This window comes from Cricetulus griseus, chromosome 6, assembly GCF_003668045.3.
Source record: "Cricetulus griseus strain 17A/GY chromosome 6, alternate assembly CriGri-PICRH-1.0, whole genome shotgun sequence".
Lineage (NCBI taxonomy): Eukaryota > Metazoa > Chordata > Mammalia > Rodentia > Cricetidae > Cricetulus > Cricetulus griseus.
In genome coordinates, this window is record NC_048599.1 from 117287676 (window position 1) to 117298452 (window position 10777).

The 10777-nt window shown below is 37.2% G+C and overlaps 1 pseudogene; it reads right to left on the reverse strand.

The window, feature by feature from the left end:
* Positions 1 to 5250: 5250 nt before the first annotated feature.
* On the reverse strand, positions 5251 to 5404 carry LOC113836287 (annotated as a pseudogene).
* Between the last annotated feature and the right edge of the window lie 5373 nt (positions 5405 to 10777).

The following is a 10777-nucleotide window of genomic DNA, read 5'->3' on the forward strand; positions in this document are numbered from 1 at the left end:
ATTTCTCAGAATCCACCCTTTCTCCTATATCTCAGCTTGGAGTTCCCACCTAGCTCTATCCAGCCTTGCCATAGGCCAAAGCAGCTTCATTTATCAACCAATGAAAGCAACACATATTCATATTGTAAAGAAAGACATCCCAGAGCACTGAACTTTTAATTCAAGTAGTGGGTATTTGTACCAAAAAACAAAAGTGTTTCTTAAACTCTTTTTGACCCTTCTTGGGTCTTCCTAGATTCATTCTTTTCAATAAAATTGTTTTTACAAGCCTTATGGAGATAAACTTGTCCCTGAATTGGGCCATCTTCATGGTTGCTGTGAGATAGCATATACTGTACATAGAAAATCTTTTTTACATACTGAGAATCTGTACACTATGTCAATGAGGTTACTAGAGAGATTTTTGTTTGCTTAAGGTGCCAACCTAAATCCTTTAGTAGTTTTATAAAAGGGTTTTAAACTCATGCCCTTGGCCTAATCTTTAGCCTATATTATCAACACAGAAGGCTCAATATTATATCTTCCTGTTTACTTTTAAATGTAGTATGCTTTGTCATTTGAAAAGAAGCAAAGGAAAAAGAAAGCAATGTGTGTCTTTGTTTTAAAATTCACCAAATACTGTGTGTAGCCATACATTCTGTTTTTAGTTGATCTTCTCTCTTTCTTTCTCTCCCCCCACCCTTGTCTCTATCTCTATCTCTCCATTTTACTAGAGGTATCTAGCTAAATAAATAAATAAATAAATAAATAAATAAATAAATAAATGCTAGGAAATACCTTCAACACTGTGTCTAAAAATGATCCTTACCTAAATCATCTATTCTTTTCTAGGTGACAATATGTTAACTTTCCACTGTCACAAAGCAGGAAGCTATTTTCCTAATGTGAAAAAACTCTCCTGATATACTAATAAGTGTTCATGAACAGCCTTTCATTGCCTTTGGTCTTCTTTAGACAGTATTTCTGAGATGTTCTAACTGCTCATAAGCATTCTCTTTCTGGTCTTCCCACATTTCACGACAACATCACTACCACATATTTTTAAAGTTTCTGCAATGAAAGCACTATCTTTCCGAGTACAAAAACATGTGTGAATATATATATATATATATATATATATATATATATATATATGCATATATGTAGTGTCTGTGTGTACAAATGTGTCTGTATGTATCTGTATATCTATGTATATATAGTTATTATATACATATAAAAGACATAATACTGAGCAATCCAAAAATACAATGGTATTCACCAATAGTTATAAAGTATATAGATGCTATTATAATTTAACTTTTAGGTCATAAGATATTAACCTGTAATTACAAGTAACCTAAGATAGTAAATATATTTTGCTTAGGGCAAGAAAACAAAAATTACCAATATTACTAATAAAGAAGGACAACCACTTATTTCCAGAACACTAAAAGAATAAAAAAGAAATATTAGGAGTAAGTGTAGACTCAGAAATTATTTAAAAAGATAAAAATGAATACATTGCTTGAAAAAACATGCTCTGCCAAGGTTTTCCACAAGGAAAAACAGACTGCCAGAGTCTGCTTTTACCTATTTAGTAAGTAGTGTCACTGACTAATCTATCAATCATTTATGAGAATAATGCCACTTCCCTATAAACTCTTAGGGAAATTGAAAATAAAAGAGAATATTTCTTAACTTATCCTATACTTCAAAGGCTGAGGTAGATTGATTGCAGCAAACTTAAAATCAGCCTGGGATAGTTAATTCCAGGTCAGCCTGTGCTCCAGACTGAGACCCTGTCTCATGAGGACAAAAATCAGTTATTTTGTGAGTCAACAATATCCTAATATTAAAATCAAACAAAATAATATGGAAAAAGAAAATTATAAACCAATATCTCTCATAAACATAATTACCAAAAACCCTCAAAAAACTACCAAAATGATTCCAACAATGCATAAAAGTTAAACATGACAATCCTAATACTTACAAATAACTGAACATTTCAAAACCAGTTGATGCAATTTATTACATCAGCAGACTGAAAAGAATCATATGAACATAACAAGTAGAGAAGAAATATTTCACAAAATCTAATAGATTCATGATGAAATCTCTCAAAAAGAAAAAAAAAACTAGAAATAGAGGAAAACATCCTTGACATGAGAAATAGTATCTATAAAATATCCACAGTTCACATCCAACTTAACTGAAAACTACATTCGCCCCTCGATGACCAAAAGCATAAGTCCCTGTCGTCACTTCCATTCCGTGTCACATTAGATATCTTAGATCACGAAATAAGAAAAGGGAACAAAAACTATAAAAAATGAAATGCAAATTAAAACTATCTTTTCAGGTGATATGACAGGCTATGTAAAAATAAACTTCAAAGAATAAAAAACTCTCTTGGGACTAATAATCAATTGATGCAAGGTTTCAGAATACAAGGCTAATAATATACAAAAGTCAGTTACTTTCTTATGTATCATTTCATCCAAAATGAAATATGTAGCTATAAGTTACAACTATAACAAAGTATGTTCCATACCCACATTAGAAAACCACAGACTCTGACCGGAAAAAATTAAATATCTAAATAAATAGAAAGGTGTTCATGGGTAAGAAGATTCAAAGTCATTAAAGTCAAAGTCAACATGTAGATTCAGTGTAATCACAAAGTTCCAGATAGTTATTTAATGGATACTAACAAACTCTTCTACATTTTATATCAAAAGGCAAAGATTACAGGATTACTGGCGTAATACAGAAGGAAATTCAGTCCAAGTAGTTGATACTACCCAACTCCAAAGCTTCCTATAGAACTACTGTACCCAAGACTGTCTAATGTTGATGAAAAATGGGCAAGTAACCTGTTAGTGGGACAGAATGGAGAACCAAGTAAAAAATATATATCTATATGCACACAAATATCAATTAATCTTCAGTGAAGGAACACTCCTTAGAAAAAGACTTGTCTCTTCTATAGATTGCACTGGACTTCCACATTCAAGAAAGTGAATGTAGACAGGATCTTTAGTGTTTTCATCAAGAAGAACTCACAACCCTAACTTCAAAAGCAAAGGAAAACTAAATCCAAAGACATAAAACTTCTAGATAACAGAAACAGGAGGAAATCTACGTGACCTTGAGTTTGACAATGAGATTTCAGAAATAATACCAAAAGCATGATGCAAGGGAGAGAGAAAATTGATTAGTTGGACTTCACTAAAATTAAAAACTTCGGCCTTGCCAAAGACTTGTTTAAAGAATGAAAAGACAAGGCACAGACTGGGAGAAAATTTTTGCAAAACACATATCTGATAAAGGACTTAGAATCAAAATATCCAAAGAACACTTAAAACTCGACAATAAGCAAACAATCCAATTAAAAAATGGGCAAAGGATCTGAACAGACACCTCATCAAAGATATACAGATGGTAAATAAGCATATGAAAATATGTTCAACAGTACATATCAGTACAAAACTGCAAATTAAAACAACAATAAGATGCTACTACGTGTATTTTTAAATGTACAAGGACTTGTTTTAATCAGATATGTTAAGACATGCAGGCATGGAAATGACTACCACGAAAGAAGCTGATTTTATGCTCTCAGATCCTAGAAGCAGTAGGCACATGGCACGCTATGCCTAGCCACATGGGGTACACCAGGTCAGCCAGGAACAGAGGTAACAAGGAATGCATAGGCAAAAACAATGATTGTGACCTCAGCACAAAGAAACAGACACTGCAGGGCAGACAGGTTTATAATTGACATGTGCATAGCAACTACAGTGGGCTCTGGGGAACAGGGACTGTCCTGAGTTAGCTCATACCTGGCATTGGGTGGCTTGGGGCAAAGGAATATTGACATTCAGTGCAAATATTCTATAAAGAAAATGTTCAAAATCTGGGCAGTGGTGACAATCACCTTTAATACCAGCACTCAGGAGACAGAGGGAGGCCGTTTTCTGTGAGTTCGAGGCCAGACTGGTCTACAGAGCAAATTCTAGGACAGCCAGGGTTACATAGAGAAACCCTGTCTCAAATAAAAGGGAGGGGAGGAAGGGAGGGAGGGGAGGGAGGAGGGAGGGAGGGAGGGAGGGAGGGGAGGGAGGGAGGGAAAGGATTTAGAACTTGTCAGTTTGGAATTTGTTGTTGTGCCCCAGAACAGGCTCACTCCGGGGACAGTTGCTAGTTGTCTTTAGTTTTTAGCCAGCCTTTGAATTTGCACATTTCCTAATCAGCAAGGAACTGAATGTCAAAACAACTGTAAATTACAGAAAAGAAAAAAAAAACAAAATTGGCACAAGACACATATAAGAATAACCAAAGTAAATGCTGGCAAGAATGTGGTAAAAGATTACTTCATTTATTGGAGGATCACACGGTTTGCAGGCATTTGGAGGAGAGTATGGCAGTTGCTTGAAAAGTTAAACATAGGTTCAGCCTATTGATTCTAATGAGTTGGACGTTTATGCCCATATAATGTCTTGCACATGACTATCCATGTAGCAATGTTTGTCAAAAGTTTGAAGCAAGTTGTCTTTCAAAGACTAGCTTGATTAAATAAATTGCGGTACATTCATAAAGTGGAATATTATTATTCAGTGATAAAAAAAGACATGCTGTGGGGCCACAAAAGTAAATATAGAGGGGACATTTAAATGTATTTTCCTAAGTGACAGACGCTATTCAGAAAAGGCCACTTCATATATGATTACACTATATGACATTCCAAAAAAGGCAAAACTATAGAGATAGTAAATAGTCAGCGATTGGTAGAGATTTGGTGGTGGACAGCAAAGGAATAAAAAGGTAGGACATATTTCTAATGCAGTGAAATTCTAAATAGCATGATAATTAGACATGTTCTTATACATTTGTCAAAATGAATGGAATTAAGGGTAAGTTAAGTTAAGGGTAAGTCCTAATATAAATAATGTTCTTCAGTTAACAATTATGGATCAATACAGATTGAGCAAATGTGACAAATATACATTAATACTAGATATCAATAATAAGGAAAGCTATATTGAGATAGAAACTAAAACTAAAAGTCTACTATACTTCCCTTTTTTCCTTTGTGAATTTTTGGGGGGCATAAGTTCAAGACAGGGCTCCTCTGTGTAATCCATTGCTGTCTTAAAACTTGCTCTACAGAGAGGGCTGGCCTCATACTCAGAGATCTGCCTGCCTCTGCCTTTGAAATACTGGGATTAAAGGTGTGTGCCACCACACCCAGCCACTTCATGTTTTTAATCAAAGAAGAGCATGAACTCAACCCCAGTCCACCACAAATTATATCGTCAAGTTTTCCAATTCGCAAAAGTCAGCATATCAAAGTGCAATAAGTGAGGCTTGCCCTGGGAAAGCCACCTTCTTTATCATAGTTTCTCTGTCACTAGATAATTATCCCTTTAGACTTGCTGAATTATTTTTGCCTATACTCAGCATTGGTCAGAGCTGGGTACAATGGCATGTACTTGTAGTCTTGGGTATTCAGAAGGCATCCAGGACCACAAGGCCAGCCTAGACAGCATACAAAGACATCGGCAAAAGAAGAGAAAAATGAGTATTTTTAAAACACCAAACAAAAGCATCACATAGAAGACATTTCCATTGTACAGAGCTGACAGAAAGTTCATATTCCAAGTAGTCAGGAGACAATTGTAAATTAATAAGGATAAAAAAATTAAAAGAGAAAGATAAACAAGAAACATAGAGAAAAGAAACCCAAAAGGCCAATATTGAGCGCAACTGCAGTACTCAGAACAAAATAAATTTTGTTTTCATTGTCCGGACTACACAGATTAGATGATTTTTTTGTTTTTTTTTCTTTTTTTAGTTCAAATTAGGAACAAGCTTGCTTCAGATTTCAATCCCTTCTCCTTTTTCTCTCCTCTCCCCCCAACATCCCACCTGCCCCTAGCCATCCCCCCTCCACTCCCCAGGCAGGGTAAGGCCCTCAAAAGGAGCTCCCCAAAGTCTACCTAGGTCCTTCCCCATGTGTCCAGGTCAAGAGAGCATCCCTTCACAAGGGATGGGCTCTCAAAATCCCTTCATTTTTTTTAAGACCTTACATATTTAATGCAGTGCGTTACCCCTATACAAATGGAAAAAAAATTAAGTTCAACATTTCTAGACCAATATGGCTGTTAATTTTTGTACAATGCCAACTCAACATGGTAAACTGGGATACTTTTTTCCAAAGTTGACAGCACAGCTAAAGTTTCCAAAACTTCAAATTGTATATATACACAGATTAGATGATTGTGGAGCATTAAGTACTTCCATACATTGTGTATAGTCATTTGGATTTGAGCATTGTGAGATGTGGTTTATTCGAGCTTGTGTGTGTCATTCAGCACGTCAGCTACATCCCTTGAAGACATCCACGGGAAATCCTTGAAAAGGTACAAAATGAGATGCACACAAAAAGATTTGTGACAACATAGAGTTGGTGATATTGGAACTAAGGAATTCACTAAGAATACATAGTAAAGTATGTATAGTGGAATGTGACAAAGGGTTGCCAATGAGTAAAGAGCTGTATTGTATATAGGAATAATCCCCCAGCATAACACTGAATGGGAAAAAAAAAACTATAAATGTATAAAAAGGGAAAGTGCTTAAGATATAATTACCTGGTAAAACATGGATACAATGATAAATAGGTTTGAGTGAAGCAGAGCCCCCTAAGATGAAAGAGAAACAGGGTTGAAAAAGATTCAAAGAAGACAGATGTACTTGTTAAAATGAAACTAGAGTACACTGGAAAATGTGAAGCTGACTAGACGAGGACTATTTGTTCCCTTGTTGTATGCTTTTCTGTGCATTTGATACACTTCACTTTAATTAGTGATCAGATAATAACTCAGCTCCTCATTGTTTATCTTAAAGATGATAAAGAGACAGCAAGTGAAGGACTGTCGTTGGGACAGTAAGCCCATAATAGTATAATGAGCTCAGTGGGCTCCGCTCAGGAGACAGTGATGAGAGCTCTGCTGTCACAAACACACGGCAGAAGCAATGTTCCCTAAAATTAGCAGCAGTGACAGGGTCAGAAGCCCTTACACCCTAACTGTCCCCAGCAAGGAAAGCTGTCCCAAATCACCACTTGTGATGTTCTGATGGGAATGGGGGCCTTCTCCCTATAAGGACTCCCTCTGTTCTCAGAAAACACTGTCAACTGAGCCTTCACCACTAACAAAGCCCAAGAGGAGACAGAAGGCTTTGTCTTTGCCCACCCTTCCAACACTGATGCAGTCTCTCTGTTGTTAAATAAGCCCCTGTGCTACACAACATCTGCTCTACGCTGGTAGGGAAGTAAGCAGAGGGCGCTGTCTGTAATTGCGAAAGGGAGTGAGGACATTGTGATGGGGAAAGCTCGTGCAAATACAATCTGATTGAGGAAGGAAACAATCGACACAGTTTAGGGTAGAGAGATTAAGATTTACAGGGTATTTGGCTTCTCTCCAAAGAAATAACCCATTTATGTCTAAAGGGAAAGGAAGGATGTCTTATTTGGGAGTTGGCGATCAAGCTGAAATAGAAGGTAAGACAACAGTGAGAACTTGCATAAAGAACCGGCTTCCAAATTGGCCCACATGGAGATCACAGAATAAAGTCTCTGAAAACGTGAGGGAAAGGGAGGCTGTAAAACTGAGCCTTAAATGGTAGCCTGACTTCAGTAATTCAGTCATTCCATCTCTAAAATGAGGACTGGAGCTAGAGCGGTGTCTCTTGCGTGTAAGCCCTTAACACTTGCACTGGAATGATGTAGGAAGAGTCAGAACAGATAGTAACTCCTGAACCAGACTAGGGTGCACAAGCCAGAGTAAAAAGGTGCTTTCTTATCATCTTTTCTGTTAACCCAAGTATGCAGTTTGAGACCCAATATTGAGAATATTGAATCTTTTTCCTGTTTTACTTGTGTGTGTGTGTGTGTGTGTGTGTGTGTGTGTGTGTGTGTGTGTGTGTGTAGCATGTGTGTGCAGGAACAGCAGAAGCTGGAGTTTAGACAGATATGATCCCCTGCCATGTAGCTGCTGGAAACCGAACACAGGTCCTGTGTGAGAGCAGTAAGCATGGTCTCCAGCCACATGTACAAAAACTTAAATGCCCTGACTCTGTCACTCTTTGGTGATAGAACATGATTCCTTTTGACACTCACTCTAAAACTAGTGGCGTTTTCTGAAATTTGAAATGTTTTTTGATGTAAGTTTTCTAAAGAATGTTGTATATGGTCTCTCCTTGTGTAAAAAGCTGTCTGTTGTTCCTGCTACAGAAAACTCTCTAAAAAAAAGAATATCAACCGATGATGTTGATGAAGACAATGACAAATGAATACTTCTTAACACGTGGAAACAGAACCATGTAGTTTCCTGGAGAGGAGCAAGATGGAGATTCTGACAATAGTTGTAGAGAAAGGGAAGGCGTGATCAACCTAGGAAATGTCCAGCATAACATCCTCCGTTTACTCCTTTCCTTGTTCTTCTGCAATATTTCACTGTTGATTCTAGTTCCGGTTCTATAAATTTGCTTTCTACCCCTTTTCTTTCTTCAAATATTTGCTGAATCCTCTAAATGCCAGAGCTTTGGCTTCATGCATGGGATGCTAAGATTATGAAACACACAGCTGCTGTCTCCAAGAACTCCCGATGGGGACACATATAGTATACTCTATGGTAGCATTCCGGGGTTGAAGACAGATATGAATAAAGTAACAATACCATGAAAAGGGAGCCACTTGCTCTCATTTGGAGAAGTCAAGAGCCTTTTCACCAACTGGAGTCTGCTGGACCTGAGACATGCTATAGGAAACAGGGGAGCAGAGAAGTCGAGGTACATGAGGAACGTCTGGAATGCATAGAAGCCTAAGCAAACACACAAAGGTCCACAGTGGCACTTTCTGCTTCAGAAATGATACTTTCTTATTTGGTTTAGGGAGAAAGTAGAATGTGGGTTTAAAGAGTAAATCTGGATTCAAAATGATCATACAGGCTGGGGATGTAGCTGGGTTGTATACATGAGGTCATAGGTTTAATGCCCAGCATCAGACCCTTCAAAAAGGAAGAAGAAAAGACAGAAAGATCTTATGTGAGGTGCTAAAGCTTACTATGATTTTTGATTCAGTGCAATGGCATTGGTATGAAGTGTTGGTAACATGTCCTGCCCTTTGAAAAAGAATACTCTCTGGAACCAATAGAAAAAGCAGAGAGAAGAATAGAAACAAAAAGAATGATAAGCCAGTCAGTAGAGGAATCTAGGTCCAACGAGCAACTGCAATGGTGGGAAGAGATATTAGAGACTATTCCAGAAGCAGAACTCAAAGGGCTTAAAGTTGATTACTAGTGAGAAAGGAATAGGAGGAGCTAGAGAGTGCCAAAGATGTGTCTGTGCTTCCTAGGTTTGTTGGCTAAGAAGGCAAAAAACGCAGTAAGCATAATGACTAAGATGGTGCACTAGTGTGGTGGGTGAAGAAGCACTGACATGAGGAATGTGACTGACCCAGGAATCTGCAGAGCATGGAACTGTGAACCTGACCATATAGACTTGGGAGATATATGCATATAATTAAAACCTGAAATCTTCATAATACATAAAACCACCTTGGGGAAGTCAGAATGAGATTGATTACCAGAGATGACGCTAGAAACCTAAGGGCATCTGCATACATCCCATGTCCCCTACTAAACATGATGATAGATAAGTTATGATGGGACAAGAGAGGGGAAAATACGTCTAGTCACCATGGCTAAAAGCACTACAGTTATACATCTACTAAATCATCAGTTCTTTCTTTTTGATTATTTGGGATCTCACACCATGTGTCCTGATCACACTTACTTTCTAGTTTTCCCATGTCCACCCTGCTTACCTCATAAACTCCCTCTGCTCAAAAAAAAAAAAAAAAAAAAAACCCTAAGTATATTTTGTGTTATCCATTTGTTCTCTGGGGTGTGGTTAAATACCTAGTGGCCAGACCTTCCCACCAAGGGAGGATAAGTCTTTCTCTGCCTGTATCCACCCCAGAAGCCATCAGATGAGGAGAACTGGTGGCCAGAGCAAGGTCAAGCTAGTTCTCCCTCACCCACATCACCAGTCCTTAAAGATAGCAATTGATGGTAACATTTCTTTCTTACAAATGGGCCATGCCAGATGCATAATATACCAACAAGATACATGTTATCAAAGTGTGTAATGCCCATCTAATGAATGGTATTGATACTATTCAATTTGCAGTAAAAGAAAGAGAAAAGGGTGACATTTGGGTTCATGTAAAAATAGAAACACCATAACATTTTAGGAGCACAGGCACAGATTAAATCTTATGTAAGTTTTTCACAATTTGAAGTTAAGAAATATTCATTAAAAAATGAAAGAAAACATCATATGAAAAGGAAAATGCTCAGAAATAAAAGCAAGTCATATCTTACTATTTTTTCAGAATCTTTCATTATTTTGTTGCTAAAATTGATACAGTGGGGAGGAGGTTAGATTGAAGATAGTAGAGAATGAATTCATTCATTCATTCATTCATTCATAACAATGTACAGTTTCTCACTAGAGAGAGAATTAACTTAGTAACTCAGAAAATAAAAATCTAGGCTCATTATTTTAATTCATTCAGCATTCTTTAACTTATTTTTCCTGAGTGCTTACCATATTCCAGACATTGTTCAAGGGGCTAGGATACAGAGACACCAGAGAACAAGACAGTCCTACTTTTGTCAGCCCTCCCAAATATGTACATAAAGGAATAAATTCATAGCTGACAACTGCA